The sequence below is a fragment of the Cherax quadricarinatus genome, chromosome 11, assembly GCF_038502225.1.
Source record: "Cherax quadricarinatus isolate ZL_2023a chromosome 11, ASM3850222v1, whole genome shotgun sequence".
NCBI lineage: Eukaryota > Metazoa > Arthropoda > Malacostraca > Decapoda > Parastacidae > Cherax > Cherax quadricarinatus.
The window spans coordinates 25,362,557-25,389,710 of NC_091302.1; the positions used below are offsets into that span (position 1 = coordinate 25,362,557).

The 27,154-nt window shown below is 40.0% G+C and overlaps 1 long non-coding RNA gene across 1 annotated transcript in view; it reads right to left on the minus strand.

The window, feature by feature from the left end:
• The window catches only part of LOC138852559 (uncharacterized), a 106,075-nt gene that overhangs the window by 76,759 nt on the left and 2,162 nt on the right, over positions 1–27,154 (minus strand). Inside the window, exon 2 of the long non-coding RNA XR_011391865.1 lies at positions 19,816–20,101. This is a non-coding gene — a long non-coding RNA (uncharacterized lncRNA). The remainder of the gene's footprint in view (positions 1–19,815; positions 20,102–27,154) is intronic.

The following is a 27,154-nucleotide window of genomic DNA, read 5'->3' on the forward strand; positions in this document are numbered from 1 at the left end:
AGTGTTAACGCTGCCAGTTACGCTTGTAACTGTAGTGTTAACGCTGCCAGTTACGCTTGTAACTGTAGTGTTAACGCTGCCAGTTACGCTTGTAACTGTAGTGTTAACGCTGCCAGTTACACTTGTAACTGTAGTGTTAACGCTGCCAGTTACGCTTGTAACTGTAGTGTCAACGCTGCCAGTTACACTTGTAACTGTAGTGTTAAGACTACCAGTTACACTTGTAACTGTAGTGTTAAGACTACCAGTTACACTTGTAACTGTAGTGCTAACACTACCAGTTGCACTTGTAACTGTAGTGTTAAGACTACCAGTTACACTTGTAACTGTAGTGCTAATGCTACCAGTTACACTTGTAACTGTAGTGTTAAGACTACCAGTTACACTTGTAACTGTAGTGCTAACACTACCAGTTACACTCGTAACTGTAGTGCTAACACTACCAGTTACACTTGTAACTGTAGTGTTAAGACTACCAGTTATCATTGTAAATACAGTCTTAATACCCACCAGATGAATCATACTAGACAATGTTACGCTCGGAGACTTCAAGCTTAACGTTGTCTCAATAAAAGTTTACATTCTGCCACAGTGACTTAATTTTCTAGTCAGGAAGCTGAACAAAAACAAATTGTAAATCAGGGGAAAACTTGGTGTCTTATTTGCTCCCCCAACTGCACTTATTTTCTGGTAAAATGTTGAAGAACTTAAAACGGGTTTAGGAAGAGATTGTCCTCTTAGTGATGACGGTCGGTTATACTGGTCGGCGGTGACCATACACAATTGTAATTTGGACCAGAATTTAAAATATATTATTTAGAAGATGACATTTAAATGTCATTTAAATGTCCAAGCATATAATGATCATCCTAAATACTCACAGTAGTTATAACACAAGCATCTTATATACATAGGCAACAACAATCTACAATTAAAGTCAGCGATATAGCGTCACTACACAAATGGCCTCCACATAAAGGAATGAAACTCATGACGTTTCGGTCCGACTTGGACCATTAATTAGAAAATAGTTAATAACAAAAAAAGGCACAATACCGTGACTGGAACGATACAGAAATAACCCGCACATAAAAGAGAGAAGCTTACGACGACGTTTCGGTCAGACTTGGACCATTGATCCAAGTCGGACCGAAACGTCGTCATTAGTTTCATTCTCTTATGTGTGTTATTTGTGTGTCGTTTCAGTCACGGTATTGTTATTGTTGATGTAACCTTAGACGACGTGAAAATACGTGAAAGACAAGGAAAAATACCAGAGGAAGAGTGGGTGGATGATTGTAATTTCTGAAGTGTTAAGAGCCACCTAAGTTAAGAGGCACCTAAGTGTTAAGAGCCACCTAAGTGTTAAGAGCCACCTAAGTGTTAAGAGCCACCTAAGTGTTAAGAGGCACCTAAGTGTTAAGAGGCACCTAAGTATTAAGAGCCACCTAAGTGTTAAGAGGCACCTAAGTGTTAAGAGGCACCTAAGTGTTAAGAGGCACCTAAGTGTTAAGAGGCACCTAAGTGTTAAGAGGCACCTAAGTGTTAAGAGGCACCTAAGTGTTAAGAGCCACCTAAGTGTTAAGAGCCACCTAAGTGTTAAGAGGCACCTAAGTGTTAAGAGCCACCTAAGTGTTAAGAGCCACCTAAGTGTTAAGAGGCACCTAAGTGTTAAGAGGCATTAAGTGTTAAGAACCACCTAAGTGTTAAGAGGCACCTAAGTGTTAAGAGGCACCTAAGTGTTAAGAGGCACCTAAGTGTTAAGAGGCACCTAAGTGTTAAGAACCACCTAAGTGTTAAGAGGCACCTAAGTGTTAAGAACCACCTAAGTGTTAAGAGGCACCTAAGTGTTAAGAACCACCTAAGTGTTAAGAGGCACCTAAGTGTTAAGAACCACCTAAGTGTTAAGAGGCACCTAAGTGTTACGAGGCACCTAAGTGTTACGAGGCACCTAAGTGTTAAGATGCACCTAAGTGTTAAGAGGCACATAAGTTCCCCACTCTTCTAATAACATGTTCAGTTTTCCACTATAATCTACCTTGGCCATAATTACTATCACATTTGCTTTGTTTCGTAAGGTGACGTCCAGGATCTTTTTTTAATTCAGGATATTACTTAAATCTTTGAGGAAAATTGTGTTGCAGACCTCTGCAAAACAATTGTTGCAGAGGTCTGTAACACAAATGTCCTCAAAGATTTGTTAAGTTATGCTAGATTACCAACAGACTCCTGGCAGTCTTCAAGCTGGCACTGGACAAGCACCTAAAGTCGCTACCTGACCAGCCAGGCTGTGGCTCGTACGTTGGTTTGCGTGCAGGCAGCAGTAACAGCCTGGTTGATCAGGCTCTGATCCACCAGGAGGCCTGGTCACAGACCGGGCCGCGGGGGCGTTGACCCCCGGAACTCTCTCCAGGCAAACTCCAGGTAATAACATGAATTAAAGAAAGATCCTGGACGTCACCTTACGAAACAAAGCAAATGTGATAGTAATTATGGCCAAGGTAGATTATAGTGGAAAACTGAACATGTTATTAGAAGAGTGGGGAACTTATGTGCCTCTTAACACTTAGGTGCCTCTTAACACTTAGGTGCCTCTTAACTTAACACTTAGGTGCCTCTTAACACTTAGGTGCCTCTTAACACTTAGGTGGCCCTTAACACTTAGGTGCCTCTTAACACTTAGGTGCCTCTTAACACTTAGGTGCCTCTTAACACTTAGGTGCCTCTTAACACTTAGGTGCCTCTTAACACTTAGGTGCCTCTTAACACTTAGGTGGCTCTTAATACTTAGGTGCCTCTTAACACTTAGGTGCCTCTTAACACTTAGGTGCCTCTTAACACTTAGGTGCCTCTTAACACTTAGGTGCCTCTTAACACTTAGGTGCCTCTTAACACTTAGGTGGCTCTTAACACTTAGGTGCCTCTTAACACTTAGGTGCCTCTTAACACTTAGGTGCCTCTTAACACTTAGGTGCCTCTTAACACTTAGGTGCCTCTTAACACTTAGGTGCCTCTTAACACTTAGGTGGCTCTTAATACTTAGGTGCCTCTTAACACTTAGGTGCCTCTTAACACTTAGGTGCCTCTTAACACTTAGGTGCCTCTTAACACTTAAGTGCCTCTTAACCAGTGTTGGAGAGGAGAGAGGGAGGAGGGAAGAGTAGAGGGGGAGAGAGGACAAACTGGGTTAAATTAAATGTTTATTTGCTCCAGGGATACGTGAATTTAATTTATACATTTATTCATGACAAAAGTGGTAAACCCGTGAGGGGTCATACAGCGCTGTAATGGTACACCAGAAAATATCCTGGACATTAAAAGATAAAAAATGGCAGGTTGAAGCAAGACGAGGCTTGGCACACTTATTATATTCAAGTAGAAACGCTAGACTCTTATGGGCCACAAAACGCCTGGAGAATGAGAGCCAATCAGAGTGACCGAGGGAAGAAGTTTGCTCCAAGTCATCTGATCAAGAGTCCCTGACCAGCACCTGGGAAATAATGCGAGTTCTTAAGGACTTATGATTATTGTATATTGTGTAATGGACTGATTGGAGGAGGTGGAGGTGGAGGGGGAGGGGGAGGTGTAGGGGGAGGGGGAGGGGGAGGGGGAGGGGGCATCAGTTACCCCTACACAAGGTCCCTTCTACCAGCGTGGTGGTGGTGATAGTTGTGGTAGTGGTAATTGTGGTGGTGGTGATAGTGATAGTTGTGATGGTGGTGGTAGTTGTAGTAGTGGTAGTAGTGATAGTTGTGGTAGTGATAGTTGTGGTGATGATGGTGGTAGTTGTGGTGGTGGTAGTTGTGGTAGTGGTAATTGTGGTAGTTGTGGTAGTGATAGTGATAGTTGTGGTGATTGTAGCTGTGGTGATGGTGGTAGAGGTGATGGAAGTTGTGGTGGTGATGGTAGTTGTAGTGGGGGTGATGGTAGTTGTGATGGTAGTTGTGGTGATGATGGTAGCTGTGGTGATGTTGGTAGCTGTGGTGATGGTGGTAGCTGTGGTGGTGATGGTAGCTGTGGTGGTGATGGTGGTAGTTGTGATGGTGATGGTGGTAGTTGTGGTGGTGATGATGGTAGTTGTGGTGATGGTAGCTGTGGTGGTGATGGTAGCTGTGGTGGTGATGGTGGCAGCTGTGGTGGTGATGGTAGCTGTGGTGGTGATGGTGGTAGCTGTGGTGGTGATGGTGGTAGCTGTGGTGGTGATGGTAGCTGTGGTGGTGATGGTGGTAGCTGTGGTGGTGATGGTGGCAGCTGTGGTGGTGATGGTAGCTGTGGTGGTGATGGTAGCTGTGGTGGTGATGGTGGCAGCTGTGGTGGTGATGGTAGCTGTGGTGGTGATGGTGGTAGCTGTGGTGGTGATGGTGGTAGCTGTGGTGGTGATGGTAGCTGTGGTGGTGGTAGTTGTGGTGATGGTAGTTGTGGTGATGATGGTGGCTGTGATGGTGGTAGTTGTGGTGATGGTGGTAGCTGTGGTGATGGTAGCTGTGGTGATGGTGGTAGCTGTGGTGGTGGTAGTTGTGGTGATGGTAGTTGTGGTAGTGATAGTTGTGATGGTAGTTGTGGTGTGATGGTGGTAGTTGTGGTGTGATGGTGGTAATTGTGGTGTGGTGGTAGTTGTGGTGTGATGGTGGTAGTTGTAGTGTGATGGTGGTAGTTATGGTGTGATGGTGGTAGCTGTGGCGTGATGGTGGTAGCTGTGATGGTGGTAGCTGTGGTGGTGATGGTGGTAGCTGTGGTGGTGATGGTGGTAGTTGTGGTGGTGATGGTGGTAGCTGTGGTGGTGATGGTAGTAGCTGTGGTGGTGATGGTGGTAGCTGTGGTGGTGATGGTGGTAGCTGTGGTGGTGGTGGTAGTTGTGGTGATGGTGGTAGTTGTGGTGATGGTGGTAGTTGTGGTGGTGATGGTAGTTGTGGTGGTGATGGTAGTTGTGGTGATGATGGTAGTTGTGGTGATGATGGTAGTTGTGGTGATGGTAGTTGTGGTGGTGATGGTAGTTGTGGTGGTGATGGTGGTAGCTGTGGTGGTGATGGTGGTAGCTGTGGTGGTGATGGTGGTAGCTGTGGTGGTGATGGTGGTAGCTGTGGTGGTGATGGTGGTAGCTGTGGTGGTAATGGTGGTAGCTGTGGTGGTGATGGTGGTAGCTGTGGTGATGGTGGTAGTTGTGGTGGTGATGGTGGTAGCTGTGGTGGTGATGGTGGTAGCTGGGGTGGTGATGGTGGTAGCTGGGGTGGTGATGGTAGCTGTGGTGGTGATGGTGGTAGCTGTGGTGGTGATGGTGGTAGCTGTGGTGGTGATGGTGGTAGCTGTGGTGGTGATGGTGGTAGCTGTGGTGATGGTGGTAGTTGTGGTGGTGATGGTGGTAGTGGTGGTGATGGTGGTAGTTGTGGTGGTGATGGTAGTTGTGGTGATGGTAGTTGTGGTGATGGTGGTAGTTGTGGTGATGGTGGTAGTTGTGGTGGTGATGGTAGTTGTGGTGGTGATGGTAGTTGTGGTGGTGATGGTGGTAGTTGTGGTGATGGTGGTAGTTGTGGTGATGGTAGTTGTGGTGGTGATGGTAGCTGTGGTGGTGATGGTGGTAGCTGTGGTGGTGATGGTGGTAGCTGTGGTGGTGATGGTGGTAGCTGTGGTGGTGATGGTGGTAGCTGTGGTGGTGATGGTGGTAGTTGTGGTGGTGATAGTGGTAGTTGTGGTGGTGATGGTGGTAGTTGTGGTGGTGATGGTGGTAGTGGTGATGGTAGTTGTGGTGGTGATGGTAGTTGTGGTGGTGATGGTAGTTGTGGTGGTGATGGTAGTTGTGGTGGTGATGGTAGTTGTGGTGGTGATGGTAGTTGTGGTGGTGACCTAGCTTGTGTGGGGACAAGGTTGTTATACAATCATCTAAGTTATCATCAAGTTTAGCGAGTTATAACTAATCTACATCATCTACCGCAGTTGTGAGTTATATAACTATTCTATGATTATCTCAGTTGTTACATAACTTCCACATCTACCACAGTTGTTACATAACTTCCACATCTACCACAGTTGTTACATAACTTCCACATCTACCACAGTTACATAACTTCCACATCTACCACAGTTACATAACTTCTACATCTACCACAGTTGTTACATAACTTCCACATCTACCACAGTTGTTACATAACTTCCACATCTACCACAGTTGTTACATAACTTCTACATCTACCACAGTTGTTACATAACTTCTACATCTACCACAGTTGTTACATAACTTCCACATCTACCACAGTTGTTACATAACTTCCACATCTACCACAGTTGTTACATAACTTCCACATCTACCACAGTTGTTTCATAACTTCCACATCTACCACAGTTGTTACATAACTTCTACATCTACCACAGTTGTTACATAACTTCCACATCTACCACAGTTGTTACATAACTTCCACATCTACCACAGTTGTTACATAACTTCTACATCTACCACAGTTGTTACATAACTTCCACATCTACCACAGTTGTTACATAACTTCCACATCTACCACAGTTACATAACTTCCACATCTACCACAGTTGTTACATAACTTCTACATCTACCACAGTTGTTACATAACTTCCACATCTACCACAGTTGTTACATAACTTCTACATCTACCACAGTTGTTACATAACTTCCACATCTACCACAGTTGTTACATAACTTCCACATCTACCACAGTTGTTACATAACTTCTACATCTACCACAGTTGTTACATAACTTCCACATCTACCACAGTTGTTACATAACTTCCACATCTACCACAGTTGTTACATAACTTCCACATCTACCACAGTTGTTACATAACTTCCACATCTACCACAGTTACATAACTTCTACATCTACCACAGTTGTTACATAACTTCTACATCTACCACAGTTGTTACATAACTTCTACATCTACCACAGTTGTTACATAACTTCTACATCTACCACAGTTGTTACATAACTTCTACATCTACCACAGTTGTTACATAACTTCCACATCTACCACAGTTGTTACATAACTTCCACATCTACCACAGTTGTTACATAACTTCTACATCTACCACAGTTGTTACATAACTTCCACATCTACCACAGTTGTTACATAACTTCCACATCTACCACAGTTACATAACTTCTACATCTACCACAGTTGTTACATAACTTCTACATCTACCACAGTTACATAACTTCCACATCTACCACAGTTGTTACATAACTTCTACATCTGCCACAGTTACATAACTTCCACATCTACCACAGTTGTTACATAACTTCTACATCTACCACAGTTGTTACATAACTTCTACATCTACCACAGTTACATAACTTCCACATCTACCACAGTTGTTACATAACTTCTACATCTACCACAGTTGTTACATAACTTCCACATCTACCACAGTTGTTACATAACTTCCACATCTACCACAGTTGTTACATAACTTCTACATCTACCACAGTTGTTACATAACTTCCACATCTACCACAGTTGTTACATAACTTCCACATCTACCACAGTTACATAACTTCTACATCTACCACAGTTGTTACATAACTTCTACATCTACCACAGTTACATAACTTCCACATCTACCACAGTTGTTACATAACTTCTACATCTGCCACAGTTACATAACTTCCACATCTACCACAGTTGTTACATAACTTCTACATCTACCACAGTTGTTACATAACTTCTACATCTACCACAGTTGTTACATAACTTCTACATCTACCACAGTTACATAACTTCCACATCTACCACAGTTGTTACATAACTTCTACATCTACCACAGTTGTTACATAACTTCTACATCTACCACAGTTACATAACTTCCACATCTACCACAGTTGTTACATAACTTCTACATCTACCACAGTTACATAACTTCTACATCTACCACAGTTGTTACATAACCACATCTACCACAGTTGTTACATAACTTCAACATCTACCACAGTTGTTACATAACTTCTACATCTACCACAGTTGTTACATAACTTCCACATCTACCACAGTTACATAACTTCTACATCTACCACAGTTGTTACATAACTTCTTCTACATCTACCACAGTTGTTACATAACTTCTACATCTACAACAGTTGTTACATAACTTCTACATCTACCACAGTTACATAACTTCCACATCTACCACAGTTACATAACTTCTACATCTACCACAGTTGTTACATAACTTCCACATCTACCACAGTTGTTACATAACTTCCACATCTACCACAGTTGTTACATAACTTCCACATCTACCACAGTTGTTACATAACTTCTACATCTACCACAGTTGTTACATAACTTCTACATCTACCACAGTTGTTACATAACTTCTACATCTACCACAGTTACATAACTTCCACATCTACCACAGTTACATAACTTCTACATCCACCGCAGTTACATAACTTCCACATCTACCACAGTTGTTACATAACTTCTACATCTACCACAGTTGTTACATAACTTCCACATCTACCACAGTTACATAACTTCTACATCTACCACAGTTGTTACATAACTTCCACATCTACCACAGTTGTTACATAACTTCTACATCTACCACAGTTACATAACTTCTACATCTACCACAGTTACATAACTTCCACATCTACCACAGTTGTTACATAACTTCCACATCTACCACAGTTGTTACATAACTTCTACATCTACCACAGTTACATAACTTCCACATCTACCACAGTTGTTACATAACTTCCACATCTACCACAGTTACATAACTTCTACATCTACCACAGTTGTTACATAACTTCCACATCTACCACAGTTGTTACATAACTTCCACATCTACCACAGTTGTTACATAACTTCTACATCTACCACAGTTGTTACATAACTTCCACATCTACCACAGTTGTTACATAACTTCCACATCTACCACAGTTACATAACTTCTACATCTACCACAGTTGTTACATAACTTCCACATCTACCACAGTTGTTACATAACTTCCACATCTACCACAGTTACATAACTTCTACATCTACCACAGTTGTTACATAACTTCCACATCTACCACAGTTGTTACATAACTTCCACATCTACCACAGTTGTTACATAACTTCCACATCTACCACAGTTGTTACATAACTTCCACATCTACCACAGTTACATAACTTCTACATCTACCACAGTTGTTACATAACTTCCACATCTACCACAGTTGTTACATAACTTCCACATCTACCACAGTTGTTACATAACTTCCACATCTACCACAGTTGTTACATAACTTCCACATCTACCACAGTTACATAACTTCTACATCTACCACAGTTGTTACATAACTTCCACATCTACCACAGTTGTTACATAACTTCCACATCTACCACAGTTGTTACATAACTTCTACATCTACCACAGTTACATAACTTCCACATCTACCACAGTTACATAACTTCTACATCTACCACAGTTGTTACATAACTTCCACATCTACCACAGTTGTTACATAACTTCCACATCTACCACAGTTGTTACATAACTTTACATAACAGTTTCTTCCACATCTACCACAGTTGTTACATAACTTCTACATCTACCACAGTTACATAACTTCTACATCTACCACAGTTGTTACATAACTTCCACATCTACCACAGTTGTTACATAACTTCCACATCTACCACAGTTGTTACATAACTTCCACATCTACCACAGTTGTTACATAACTTCCACATCTACCACAGTTGTTACATAACTTCCTACATCTACCACAGTTGTTACATAACTTCCACATCTACCACAGTTTTTACATAACTTCCACATCTACCACAGTTGTTACATAACTTCCACATCTACCACAGTTGTTACATAACTTCCACATCTACCACAGTTGTTACATAACTTCCACATCTACCACAGTTACATAACTTCCACATCTACCACAGTTGTTACATAACTTCCACATCTACCACAGTTGTTACATAACTTCCACATCTACCACAGTTGTTACATAACTTCCACATCTACCACAGTTGTTACATAACTTCCACATCTACCACAGTTGTTACATAACTTCCACATCTACCACAGTTGTTACATAACTTCTACATCTACCACAGTTGTTACATAACTTCCACATCTACCACAGTTGTTACATAACTTCTACATCTACCACAGTTCTTACATAACTTCCACATCTACCACAGTTGTTACATAACTTCCACATCTACCACAGTTGTTACATAACTTCCACATCTACCACAGTTGTTACATAACTTCCACATCTACCACAGTTGTTACATAACTTCCACATCTACCACAGTTGTTACATAACTTCCACATCTACCACAGTTGTTACATAACTTCCACATCTACCACAGTTGTTACATAACTTCCACATCTACCACAGTTGTTACATAACTTCCACATCTACCACAGTTGTTACATAACTTCCACATCTACCACAGTTGTTACATAACTTCCACATCTACCACAGTTGTTACATAACTTCCACATCTACCACAGTTACATAACTTCCACATCTACCACAGTTGTTACATAACTTCCACATCTACCACAGTTGTTACATAACTTCCACATCTACCACAGTTGTTACATAACTTACATCTACCACAGTTGTTACATAACCACATCTACCACAGTTGTTACATAACTTCTACATCTACCACAGTTGTTACATAACTTCCACATCTACCACAGTTGTTACATAACTTCCACATCTACCACAGTTGTTACATAACTTAACTTCTACATCTACCACAGTTGTTACATCTACCACAGTTGTTACATAACTTCCACATCTACCACAGTTACATAACTTCCACATCTACCACAGTTGTTACATAACTTCCACATCTACCACAGTTGTTACATAACTTCCACATCTACCACAGTTGTTACATAACTTCCACATCTACCACAGTTACATAACTTCTACATCTACCACAGTTGTTACATAACTTCCACATCTACCACAGTTACATAACTTCCACATCTACCACAGTTGTTACATAACTTCTACATCTACCACAGTTGTTACATAACTTCTACATCTACCACAGTTACATAACTTCCACATCTACCACAGTTGTTACATAACTTCTACATCTACCACAGTTGTTACATAACTTCTACATCTACCACAGTTGTTACATAACTTCCACATCTACCACAGTTGTTACATAACTTCCACATCTACCACAGTTGTTACATAACTTCCACATCTACCACAGTTGTTACATAACTTCCACATCTACCACAGTTACATAACTTCCACATCTACCACAGTTACATAACTTCCACATCTACCACAGTTGTTACATAACTTCCACATCTACCACAGTTGTTACATAACTTCCACATCTACCACAGTTGTTACATAACTTCTACATCTACCACAGTTGTTACATAACTTCCACATCTACCACAGTTACATAACTTCCACATCTACCACAGTTGTTACATAACTTCCACATCTACCACAGTTGTTACATAACTTCTACATCTACCACAGTTGTTACATAACTTCTACATCTACCACAGTTGTTACATAACTTCCACATCTACCACAGTTACATAACTTCCACATCTACCACAGTTGTTACATAACTTCTACATCTACCACAGTTACATAACTTCCACATCTACCACAGTTGTTACATAACTTCTACATCTACCACAGTTGTTACATAACTTCTACATCTACCACAGTTGTTACATAACTTCTACATCTACCACAGTTGTTACATAACTTCCACATCTACCACAGTTGTTACATAACTTCCACATCTACCACAGTTGTTACATAACTTCCACATCTACCACAGTTGTTACATAACTTCCACATCTACCACAGTTGTTACATAACTTCCACATCTACCACAGTTGTTACATAACTTCCACATCTACCACAGTTGTTACATAACTTCTACATCTACCACAGTTGTTACATAACTTCCACATCTACCACAGTTGTTACATAACTTCTACATCTACCACAGTTACATAACTTCCACATCTACCACAGTTGTTACATAACTTCCACATCTACCACAGTTGTTACATAACTTCCACATCTACCACAGTTGTTACATAACTTCTACATCTACCACAGTTGTTACATAACTTCTACATCTACCACAGTTGTTACATAACTTCCACATCTACCACAGTTGTTACATAACTTCCACATCTACCACAGTTATTACATAACTTCCACATCTACCACAGTTGTTACATAACTTCCACATCTACCACAGTTGTTACATAACTTCTACATCTACCACAGTTGTTACATAACTTCTACATCTACCACAGTTGTTACATAACTTCCACATCTACCACAGTTGTTACATAACTTCCACATCTACCACAGTTGTTACATAACTTCCACATCTACCACAGTTGTTACATAACTTCCACATCTACCACAGTTGTTACATAACTTCCACATCTACCACAGTTGTTACATAACTTCTACATCTACCACAGTTGTTACATAACTTCCACATCTACCACAGTTGTTACATAACTTCCACATCTACCACAGTTGTTACATAACTTCTACATCTACCACAGTTGTTACATAACTTCCACATCTACCACAGTTGTTACATAACTTCCACATCTACCACAGTTACATAACTTCTACATCTACCACAGTTGTTACATAACTTCTACATCTACCACAGTTGTTACATAACTTCCACATCTACCACAGTTGTTACATAACTTCCACATCTACCACAGTTGTTACATAACTTCTACATCTACCACAGTTGTTACATAACTTCCACATCTACCACAGTTGTTACATAACTTCCACATCTACCACAGTTGTTACATAACTTCCACATCTACCACAGTTGTTACATAACTTCCACATCTACCACAGTTGTTACATAACTTCTACATCTACCACAGTTGTTACATAACTTCTACATCTACCACAGTTGTTACATAACTTCTACATCTACCACAGTTGTTACATAACTTCTACATCTACCACAGTTGTTACATAACTTCCACATCTACCACAGTTGTTACATAACTTCTACATCTACCACAGTTGTTACATAACTTCCACATCTACCACAGTTGTTACATAACTTCTACATCTACCACAGTTGTTACATAACTTCCACATCTACCACAGTTGTTACATAACTTCCACATCTACCACAGTTGTTACATAACTTCTACATCTACCACAGTTGTTACATAACATAACTTCCACATCTACCACAGTTGTTACATAACTTCTACATCTACCACAGTTGTTACATAACTTCCACATCTACCACAGTTGTTACATAACTTCCACATCTACCACAGTTACATAACTTCTACATCTACCACAGTTGTTACATAACTTCTACATCTACCACAGTTGTTACATAACTTCCACATCTACCACAGTTGTTACATAACTTCTACATCTACCACAGTTGTTACATAACTTCCACATCTACCACAGTTGTTACATAACTTCTACATCTACCACAGTTGTTACATAACTTCTACATCTACCACAGTTACATAACTTCCACATCTACCACAGTTGTTACATAACTTCTACATCTACCACAGTTGTTACATAACTTCCACATCTACCACAGTTGTTACATAACTTCCACATCTACCACAGTTGTTACATAACTTCCACATCTACCACAGTTGTTACATAACTTCTACATCTACCACAGTTGTTACATAACTTCCACATCTACCACAGTTGTTACATAACTTCTACATCTACCACAGTTGTTACATAACTTCCACATCTACCACAGTTGTTACATAACTTCTACATCTACCACAGTTGTTACATAACTTCCACATCTACCACAGTTGTTACATAACTTCCACATCTACCACAGTTGTTACATAACTTCTACATCTACCACAGTTGTTACATAACTTCTACATCTACCACAGTTGTTACATAACTTCCACATCTACCACAGTTGTTACATAACTTCTACATCTACCACAGTTGTTACATAACTTCTACATCTACCACAGTTACATAACTTCCACATCTACCACAGTTACATAACTTCTACATCTACCACAGTTGTTACATAACTTCCACATCTTTAACTTCTACATCTACCACAGTTCTTACATAACTTCCACATCTACCACAGTTGTTACATAACTTCCACATCTACCACAGTTGTTACATAACTTCCACATCTACCACAGTTGTTACATAACTTCTACATCTACCACAGTTGTTCCACATCTACCACAGTTGTTACATAACTTCTACATCTACCACAGTTGTTACATAACTTCCACATCTACCACAGTTGTTACATAACTTCTACATCTACCACAGTTGTTACATAACTTTACATCTAACTTCTACATCTACCACAGTTGTTACATAACTTCTACATCTACCACAGTTGTTACATAACTTCCACATCTACCACAGTTGTTACATAACTTCTTCCACATCTACCACAGTTACATAACTTCTACATCTACCACAGTTGTTACATAACTTCCACATCTACCACAGTTGTTACATAACTTCCACATCTACCACAGTTGTTACATAACTTCCACATCTACCACAGTTGTTACATAACTTCTACATCTACCACAGTTGTTACATAACTTCCACATCTACCACAGTTGTTACATAACTTCTACATCTACCACAGTTGTTACATAACTTCCACATCTACCACAGTTGTTACATAACTTCTACATCTACCACAGTTGTTACATAACTTCTACATCTACCACAGTTGTTACATAACTTCCACATCTACCACAGTTGTTACATAACTTCCACATCTACCACAGTTGTTACATAACTTCTACATCTACCACAGTTGTTACATAACTTCTACATCTACCACAGTTGTTACATAACTTCCACATCTACCACAGTTACATAACTTCTACATCTACCACAGTTGTTACATAACTTCCACATCTACCACAGTTGTTACATAACTTCTACATCTACCACAGTTGTTACATAACTTCCACATCTACCACAGTTGTTAAATTACTTCAACATCTACCACATCTGTTACATAACTTCTACATCTACCACAGTTGTTACATAACTTCTACATCTACCACAGTTGTTACATAACTTCCACATCTACCACAGTTGTTACATAACTTCTACATCTACCACAGTTGTTACATAACTTCCACATCTACCACAGTTGTTACATAACTTCTACATCTACCACAGTTGTTACATAACTTCTACATCTACCACAGTTGTTACATAACTTCCACATCTACCACAGTTGTTACATAACTTCCACATCTACCACAGTTACATAACTTCTACATCTACCACAGTTGTTACATAACTTCTACATCTACCACAGTTGTTACATAACTTCTACATCTACCACAGTTGTTACATAACTTCTACATCTACCACAGTTGTTACATAACTTCCACATCTACCACAGTTACATAACTTCTACATCTACCACAGTTGTTACATAACTTCCACATCTACCACAGTTGTTACATAACTTCTACATCTACCACAGTTGTTACATAACTTCTACATCTACCACAGTTGTTACATAACTTCCACATCTACCACAGTTGTTACATAACTTCTACATCTACCACAGTTGTTACATAACTTCTACATCTACCACAGTTGTTACATAACTTCCACATCTACCACAGTTGTTACATAACTTCTACATCTACCACAGTTGTTACATAACTTCCACATCTACCACAGTTGTTACATAACTTCCACATCTACCACAGTTGTTACATAACTTCTACATCTACCACAGTTGTTACATAACTTCTACATCTACCACAGTTACATAACTTCCACATCTACCACAGTTGTTACATATTACATAACTTCCACATCTACCACAGTTGTTACATAACTTCTACATCTACCACAGTTACATAACTTCCACATCTACCACAGTTACATAACTTCCACATCTACCACAGTTGTTACATAACTTCCACATCTACCACAGTTGTTACATAACTTCCACATCTACCACAGTTGTTACATAACTTCCACATCTACCACAGTTGTTACATAACTTCCACATCTACCACAGTTGTTACATAACTTCCACATCTACCACAGTTGTTACATAACTTCCACATCTACCACAGTTGTTACATAACTTCCACATCTACCACAGTTACATAACTTCCACATCTACCACAGTTGTTACATAACTTCCACATCTACCACAGTTGTTACATAACTTCCACATCTACCACAGTTGTTACATAACTTCTACATCTACCACAGTTGTTACATAACTTCCACATCTACCACAGTTGTTACATAACTTCCACATCTACCACAGTTGTTACATAACTTCTACATCTACCACAGTTGTTACATAACTTCTACATCTACCACAGTTGTTACATAACTTCTACATCTACCACAGTTGTTACATAACTTCTACATCTACCACAGTTGTTACATAACTTCTACATCTACCACAGTTGTTACATCTACCACTTCCACATCTACCACAGTTGTTAAATAACTTCCACATCTACCACAGTTGTTACATAACTTCTACATCTACCACAGTTGTTACATAACTTCCACATCTACCACAGTTGTTACATAACTTCTACATCTACCACAGTTGTTACATAACTTCTACATCTACCACAGTTGTTACATAACTTCTACATCTACCACAGTTGTTACATAACTTCTACATCTACCACAGTTGTTACATAACTTCCACATCTACCACAGTTGTTACATAACTTCTACATCTACCACAGTTGTTACATAACTTCTACATCTACCACAGTTGTTACATAACTTCCACATCTACCACAGTTACATAACTTCTACATCTACCACAGTTACATAACTTCTACATCTACCACAGTTGTTACATAACTTCCACATCTACCACAGTTGTTACATAACTTCCACATCTACCACAGTTGTTACATAACTTCTACATCTACCACAGTTGTTACATAACTTCTACATCTACCACAGTTGTTACATAACTTCCACATCTACCAGTTACATAACTTCCACATCTACCACAGTTGTTATATAACTTCTACATCTACCACAGTTGTTACATAACTTCCACATCTACCACAGTTGTTACATAACTTCCACATCTACCACAGTTGTTACATAACTTCTACATCTACCACAGTTGTTACATAACTTCCACATCTACCACAGTTGTTACATAACTTCCACATCTACCACAGTTGTTAGATAGCTTCTACATCTACCACAGTTATTCAAGTTATTCACAGTTATTCACAATATTCAAAATAAAGTTGCTAGTAATGGGAAATCAACTGATCAACAAACAAAGAGAGATAGTAGAGGGCAACGAGTGACTAGCTCCCTTAAGGTTTACTATACAAATTATAGGAGTCTAAGAAATAAGATAGATGAGCTAAGATTACTTGCAAGTGTAGGTAATATAGATATTATTGGTATAGCAGAGACCTGGTTCAACCTGAAAGATAGAGAAATGCCTTCTGAATGCAACATATAGGGTTATAAACTATTCCACACTGATAGGGTCAACAGGAAGGGTGGTGGGGTGGCGATGTATGTCAGAGAAAATTTAAATTGTTGTCTTAGACATGATATAAGATTAGAAACATCGAACACAGAATCGGTTTGGCTACAGTTTCTCGAGGGTCGTGACAAATTAATTTTGGGTGTGATTTATAGGCCCCCAAACCTTGGTAGGGAGGGCTGTAAGCTGTTATGGGACAAAATTCATAAGGCATCTAGATATGAAAATGTTGTGATAATGGGAGATTTTAACTTTAGACAAATTGATTGGAACAATATGACAGGAAATCTTGAGTCTGGTGACTTTCTTGATACGGTTCAGGATTGCTCTTTAGAACAGGTTGTGACAGAACCAACTAGAGGAAACAATCTGCTTCACTTGGTTCTTGCCAACAAAGATTCACTAATTAATAATCTTGAGGTTAATGATGAGCTTGGGGAAAGTGACCACAAATCACTTAGTTTCAATATATCATGGAATTACCCAGTTAACTGCAATCAAATTTCTGTCCCAGATTTTCGCTTGGTCGACTTCATGGGACTGAAAAATTACTTGGGTGGGCTAAATTGGGATGTCCTGACTATGGGTCAGGTAGGTGATCTTGGTTGCCAATATGACGTTTTTCTGAGCATAGTTCTAGCTGCCCAGACAACTTTTGTTCCGAGTAAGGAAATTAGATCTAACAAAAATGATCCCAAATGGATGAACAATAGATTAAAACATCTCATTGGTCAAAAGAGAGGCATATATAGGCGTATCAAAAGAGGGGAGGGGCAGTTAAGAAATCAATATATTCAATTTAAGAGAGAAATAAAAAAAAGAATAAGAGCAGCAAAAAGGGATTATGAGGCTAAGGTCGCAAGGGATTCAAAGACTAACCCAAAAGGGTTCTTTCAGGTATACAGAAGTAAGATTAGGGACAAAATTGGCCCACTTAAGAGTAACTCAGGTCAGATCACTGGCAGTGACAAGGATATGTGTGAAATTCTAAATACCTACTTCCTCTCAGTTTTCACCCAGGAAAATACTAGCGATATTCCTGAAATAATAGATTACGTAGAACAGGATGATAATAAACTCTGTACGATTGCGGTAACTAGCGACATGGTCCTCAGACAAATAGAGAAACTAAAACCTAACAAATCCCCAGGTCCTGATGAACTGTTTGCAAGGATGTTAAAGGAATGTAAAGAGAAACTTAGCATACCTTTGGCTAATCTTTTTAACATATCACAACAAACTGGCATAGTGCCTGATAAGTGGAAAATAGCAAATGTAATACCTATTTACAAGGCAGGTGACAGGTCCTTGGCTTCGAACTATAGACCAATAAGCCTTACCTACATAGTGGGAAAATTTATGGAATCAATAATTGCCGAAGCAATTCGTAACCATCTTGACAGGCACAGATTGATTAATGATTCTCAACACGGTTTTACAAAGGAGCGTTCCTGTCTTACGAATTTACTAACTTTTTTCACTAAGGTGTTTGAGGAGGTAGATCATGGTAATGCATATGATATTGTGTATATGGACTTCAGTAAGGCTTTCGATAGAGTTCCAAACCAGAGGCTATTGAGGAAACTTAGGGCACACGGAATAGGAGAAATTTTTTTCTGGGTAGAGGCATGGCTGACAAATAGGCGGCAGAGAGTTTGCATAAATGGGGAGAAATCAGAATGGGGGCACGTCACAAGCGGTGTTCCTCAGGGGTCAGTGTTGGGCCCGTTGTTGTTCACAATTTACATAAACGATATAGATGAGGGAATAAATAGCGACATAAGCAAATTTGCTGATGACACCAAAACAGGCCGTCCAATTCATTCTAATGAGGACATTAGAGCACTCTAGGATGATTTGATTAGACTGACGCAATTGTCGGAGAAGTGGCAGATGCAGTTTAATATTGACAAATGCAAAGTTCTAAATGTAGGGCAGTTAAATAACCATGCCACATATAAACTAAATATTGTAAATCTTAATACTACCGATTGCGAAAAGGATTTAGGAGTTCTGGTTAGCAGTAATTTAAAACCAAGACAACAGTGCATTAGTGTTCGCAATAAAGCTAACAGAATTCTTGGCTTCATATCTAGAAGTATAAATAACAGAAGTCCTCAATCGTGTAATTACGATTTCGTGAGTCATGTTGAGAAATATTATTGATGATGACCGATGATGATTGATTATGACTGAAGATGAATGATGACTTGAGCGGTGGTAGTGGTAGAATTGTAAGTATAAGTGGTAGTACATAAGTATTGTTACCTTGTGTAGTGATGGTGGTAGTCGCCCACACCAGCAGAAGCAGCTTGGCTGTGTTCCACACCATCATGGTCCAGCACCACTGTACACGTTAATAAGACAGCACCACTGTACACGTTAATAAGACACCACCACAAGTGTTACACACGTGTCTCCTCACTACGTCCATCATCACTTATTCTCACCAGTACAATCATTGTGGTCAGTGCACTATTCTCACTATTGTCTATCAAATATTTCCAGGTTTTTTTTTCCATCACCTGCTAATACATTTTTCGATCCATATTTTCTAATCATTAGTTTTGTAAGATGAATGTATACTCATTTTAATCGACTTTATCAATAAAATCCACTTAAAATATTGCATATGTATTCTTTCATATTTTAAATAATTGATGAAGACTACAAATACTGACGCTACAACTAATCTGTTGTCTCCATAATTCTTGGAGAAAATAATGTAAGAAAATATAGGCCAGTATGTAATATAGTTAAATTGTAATTAAGGAGTTTACCCTCTCCAGGTAAACTCCAGGTAAACTCCAGGTAAACTCCAGGTAAACTCCAGGTAAACTCCAGGTAAACTCCAGGTAAACTCCAGGTAAACACTGGAACACTAACAACCTTACTGCTTTATGACGCCGCCACTAACATTTACCATTATACATCACTCGTATTATATTTATGAAATGTTGATACACTAATAATCTCGTCAGATCATGTTAACTAGCATCAGTAACGAGTGTAACACATTAGATCATGTTAACTAGCATCAGTAACGAGTGTAACATATTAGATCATGTTAACTAGCATCAGTAACGAGTGTAACATATTAGATCATGTTAACTAGCATCAGTAACGAGTGTAACATATTAGATCATGTTAACTAGCATCAGTAACGAGTGTAACATATTAGATCATGTTAACTAGCATCAGTAACGAGTGTAACATATTAGATCATGTTAACTAGCATCAGTAACGAGTGTAACATATTAGATCATGTTAACTAGCATCAGTAACGAGTGTAACACATTAGATCATGTTAACTAGCATCAGTAACAAGTGTAACACATTAGATCATGTTAACTAGCATCAGTAACGAGTGTAACATATTAGATCATGTTAACTAGCATCAGTAACGAGTGTAACACATTAGATCATGTTAACTAGCATCAGTAACGAGTGTAACACATTAGATCATGTTAACTAGCATCAGTAACGAGTAACATATTAGATCATGTTAACTAGCATCAGTAACGAGTAACATATTAGATCATGTTAACTAGCATCAGTAACGAGTGTAACATATTAGATCATGTTAACTAGCATCAGTAACGAGTGTAACACATTAGATCATGTTAACTAGCATCAGTAACGAGCAACATATTAGATCATGTTAACTAGCATCAGTAACGAGTGTAACACATTAGATCATGTTAACTAGCATCAGCAACGAGGGTAACATATTAGATCATGTTAACTAGCTTCAGTAACGAGTGTAGCACATTAAATCATGTTAACTAGCATCAGTAACGAGTGTAACATTAGGTCATGTTAACTAGCAATAGTAACGAGTGTAACACATTAGATCATGTTAACTAGCATCAGTAACGAGTGTAACATATTAGATCATGTTAACTAGCATCAGTAACGAGCGTAACACATTAGATCATGTTAACTAGCATCAGTAACGAGTGTAACACATTAGATCATGTTAACTAGCATCAGTAACGAGTGTAGCATATTAGATCATGTTAACTAGCATCAGTAACGAGTGTAACACATTAGATCATGTTAACTAGCATCAGTAACGAGTGTAACATTAAATGTCAACTAGCATCAGTAACGAGTTTAACACATTGGATAATGTTAACTAGCATCAGTAACGAGTGTAACATTTTATTAGATCATGTTAACTAGCATCATTAACGAGGGTAACATATTAGATCATGTTAACTAGCATCAGTAACGAGTGTAGCACATTAAATCATGTTAACTAGCATCAGTAATGAGTGTAACATATTAAATCATGTAAACTAGCATCAGTAACGAGTGTAACATTAGATCATGTTAACTAGCATCAGTAACGAGTGTAACATTAAATCATGTAAACTAGCATCAGTAACGAGTGTAACATTTTATTAGATCATGTTAACTAGCATCAGTAACGAGTGTAACATTAGATCATGTTAACTAGCATCAGTAACGAGTGTAACATTAAATCATGTAAACTAGCATCAGTAACTAGAGTAACATATTAGATCATGTTAACTAGCATCAGTAACGAGTGTAACATATCAGATCATGTTAACTAGCATCAGTAACGAGTGTAACATTAGATCATGTTAACTAGCATCAGTAACGAGTGTAACATTAAATCATGTAAACTAGCATCAGTAACTAGAGTAACATATTAGATCATGTTAACTAGCATCAGTAACGAGCGTAACATATTAGATCATGTTAACTAGCATCAGTAACTAGAATAACATTTTAGATGTTAACTAGCATCAGTAACTAGAGTAATATATTAGGTCATGTTAACTAGCATCAGTAACTAGAGTAACATATTAGATCATGTTAACTAGCATCAGTAACGAGTGTAATATATTAGATCATGTTAACTAGCATCAGTAACTAGAATAACATTTTAAATGTTAACTAACATATTAGATCATGTAAACTAGCATCAATAATGAGTATAACATCTTAATAGATCATGTTAACTAGCATCAGTACGACTCACGAAATCGTAATGACACAATTGCAAACAAACCATACCATGGGCGGGATTTGAACCCGCGGTCAGAGTCTCAAAACGCGACGGTCTGGAGTTTTGAGACTCTCTGACCGTGGGTTCAAATCCCGCCCGTGATATGGTTAGCATCAGTAACGAGTGTAACATCTTATTAAATCATGTGAACTAGCATGAGTAACGAGTGTAACCTGTCTTGCTGCTAGGCCGCTGTGTGAGAGTGTGGGCCCAGCATCTCACAGACCTGGGCAGGCCCAGAGGGCAGCACCTTAGTGGCACGAAATATGAATTAAGCTGGCAGACAGCATAGGTTGTCTGTGCAGACAGTACAGAAGGCCTACTAGTTCTCTCCCTCATGGGCATGGCACTACACCCAGGCCATGGGCACAACACACAAGCCTGTGTACCCACCACTACATTTGCAAATAAAGTAAAGAAGCCTCCGAAGACGTTTATCATTGCAAGAGCCACCAAATAATCCTGTTATAAATGGTGGGAAGTGGTGGTCGCAGCAGTTGTTTGTCGGGAGAGAGAAAGGGATGAAGTCATCTTCACTTCATCACCCCATGCAAGAAGCATCCATCTCTCATCGAGTTATCCTGATGTCGTGTATGCACTTTTCAGCATCCAGACACAGGTACAAGCAGGATCCAGCCGAAATTTGCCGAATTTCTTCGAGAATTGTAAGTGGCATCCCAGTGACCCCACGCTACAGCGTCCCACGCTGTTCCTCAAGTCAAGTGTTCAGCGTCACTTGTATGTTCTGCTGTTGTTGTTCAGCTCAGCTATTTCAGCAAGCCAGAGGCGAGTTTTGTGGTGATTTTTGCATCCAGTGTGTCTCCCTGTGTTTATGGGTGTGAGAGGAGAAGAGGAGGAAGTGGTCGTTCCTCGCCTTGTCCACACTCGCCCTGCCGTACACTCACACCTCACCAGCCTACCATACACTCTCCACTGCCCACTCTCTCTGCTGTGTTTTCTGCTGTTTATCGTGTGAATTCATGCCAGAGCTGTGTATCCAAGTGCCAGAGGCCACTCGAAGCCCCATGGATCAGCAAGCCACGTGGATCAGCAAGACACGTAGATCATGACACCACGTGGATCACGACGCCACGTGGATCACGATGCCACGCGGGGTGTGGACGACGCCACGTGGACCTACGTGCCACGTGAGTTGCCAGATGTCCCAGGCCTCATGCTGTGGTCTGCTGCCCACATCACATTGACGTCACCGATGCTGCTGCTCGACTTCATGATGTCACAATGTCTGCCTGACGTCACCTCGAGATGCCTGACGTCACCATGCTGCCTGACATCACATGATGTCACATCGAGTGTTTCTAGTAATTATTTCAGTATTGTCGAGAAGATTGAGAGAAGATATATGTCATGTGTTAATTCCTCTCAGTGTTCTCACATGTTAGTGTATAGCTTAGTGTCAATTTTGTGCACAAAAAAGCACCATTTGCTAGTTAAGCCATGTTGTACTGTATGTACCACGGGTGTGTGTAAAGTTTTCCGTGAGTCCAGTGTGGTCTGAGCCAGACCCCTGTGTAGCACCACTGTGTTAAGTCACCCGGTGTGACCAGTGCGTTTGACAGCTGATGTCGCTCATAGATGTTCTGCAGAATCATACCTGCTACGATTCCCATCGAGATTTGCTTCACTTCACCTCCAGATCTTCAGAGTGCAGTTATATGTAGAGAAACAAGTCTGGGGATGCTTATACTAACCTCTGCTATAACTCCAACTGCTGAGAGAATGACACTCGTCAAGCCGCAGTTAAGCCCTGTCGGCAGGCGCTGTGTCAGCCTCGTGTCACAAGCTTCAGTGAGCAGCCTGCACAAAGATGTAACTTTGACTGCTAGCTCGCTCACTGCAGTCTGGTGTATGATGTTACAACTCCCAGATGTCTCCTGTGTTGCATTATCTGTCCAGATGCAGGGAGGCGTGCAGTGATGCCCTTCGATGCTCACTGCCTATGACCACGATGTTTAGCACACCCCATATGTTTTTTTCTTCCCTCCCTGTAGGAAGTTTTTTTTTCCATGTCCATATGTATATATATACATATGTTTTTTTATTTTGTGTTCTGTGCCCTGTTCCTACGAGAGACGGAGGCTTTTTTACCACCAGTATTGTCACGTCAGGACGACGCGAGGTAGGTGGCCGAGCGTATGTAGACAGCCTGTACTGTCTGCCAGCTTAGTTCATATTTTGCACCACTAAGGTGCTGCCCTCTGGGCCTGCCCAGGTCTGTGGGATGCTGGGCCCACACTCTCATTCACACAGCGGCCTAGCAGCAAGACAGAAGGCCTACTAGTTCTCTCCCTCGTGGGCATTGCCCTACCCAGGCCATGGGCACAGCACACAAGCCTGTGTACCCACCACTACATTTGCAAATAAAGTAAAGAAGCCTCCGAAGACGTATCTTTGAACCCCGCTCTGCAAGAGCCACCAAATAATTCCGTTATACACTCATGACTCATCTTCTTAGGGTATGTTAATCAGAACCAGAAACTAGCTACACTAATGACTGTCTTATGTCATTTTAACTAGCACCAGTAACTAGCTACACGAAAAACTTATCTTGTTAGGTCATGTTAACTAGCAACAGCACCTAGCTACACTAATTGTCATCTTGTTAGGTCACAATGTTAACCTGCACCAGTAACTAGCTACACTGTCATCTCGTCAGATCATGTGAACTAGCAATGGTAACTAGCTACACTGTCATCTCGTCAGGTCATGCTAACTAGCACCAATAACTAGCAACACTAATAATGACCAACTCGTCAGGTCATGTTAACTAGCACCAGTAACTAGCCACACTGTCAGTCAGGTCATCTTAACTAGCACCAGTAACTGGCTACACTGCCATCGTCAGGTCATTAACTAGCACCAGTAACTAGCTACACTATCTCAGCAGGTCATGTTAACTAGCATCAGTAACTAGCTACACTATCATCTCGCCAGGTCACGTCAACTAGCTACACTCATCTCGTAACGTCATGTTAACTAGCACCAGTAACTAGTTACACTATCATCGTCAGGCCGTGTTAACTAGCACCAGTAACTAGCTTCACTATATCGTCAGGCCATGTTAAATAGCACCAGTAACTAGCTACACTGTCATAGTCAGGTCATGTTAACTAGTACCAGTAACTAGCTACACGAAAAGCTTATCTTGTTAGGTCATGTTAACTAGCAACAGTACCTAGCTACACTAATTGTCATCTTGTTAGGTCACAATGTTAACCTGCACCAGTAACTAGCTACACTGTCATCTCGTCAGATCATGTTAACTAGCACCAATAACTAGCAACACTAATAATGACCAACTCGTCAGGTCATCTTAACTAGCACCAGTAACTAGCTGCACTGTCATCGTCAGGTCATATTAACTAGCATCAGTAACTAGCTACACTATCATCTCGCCAGGTCACGTCAACTAGCTACACTCATCTCGTCATACTAACTAGCACCAGTAACTAGCTACACTATCTCAGCAGGTCATGTTAACTAGCACCAGTAACTAGCTACACTATCTCGCCAGGTCACGTCAACTAGCTACACTCATTTCGTCAGGTCATGTTAACTAACACCAGTAACTAGCTACACTATCATCGTCAGGCCATGTTAACTAGCACCAGTAACTAGCTTCACTATCTCGTCAGGCCATGTTAAATAGCACCAGTAACTAGCTTCACTATCTCGTCAGGTCATGTTAACTAGCACCGGTAACTAGCTACACTGTCAGTCAGGTCATGTTAACTAGTACCAGTAGCTAGCTACACTATCATCGTCTGGTCATGTTAAATAGTACCAGTAACCAGCTACACTATCATCGTCTGGTCATGTTAACTAGCGCCAGTAACTAGCTAAACTAGTACCAGTAACTAGCTACACTGTCATCTCGTCAGGCCATGTAAACTAGTACCAGTAACTAACTACACTATCATCTCGTCAGGTCATGTTAACTAGCACCAGTAACTAGCTAAACTACGAAGATAGGCCGAGGGAAGACACTTAATCTGAACTCTTTTTAAAATTCGTACAATTACGGAGGACATGACTGAGGTGCACAAATGGAAAACCGAAATAAATACAGATATAAATAAGGTTCTGCCATTAACCAAGACTAACACTCGCAACAATACATTAGTATGATGAACTTTGACTGGGAAAGGACACGGGAAATCATTAATTTGTCAAGACAATTTAGATAAGTAATAAACTCCCAGGTAGCATTACCAGGGCGAGGTCTTAAGTGGCCTGAAATATAAGCTGGACTAGTGAGTGTATAGTGAACTTGCCTAGTATAGTGAGCTTGCCCAGTATAGTGAACTTGCCCAGTATAGGCCTACTGCTATCCTCCACAGCCTTAATTATGTTTTTTTCTTACTGAGTGCATGATGTTGTCACGTCATGTTAACTAGTACCAGGAACTAGCCACACTGCCAGCAACATATACACAAGCAGCAATAACTAGCCATACTGCCGGCAATATATACACTAACAGCAATAACTAGCCACACTGTCACCAATATATACACTAGCAGCAATAACTAGCCACACTGCCAGCAACAT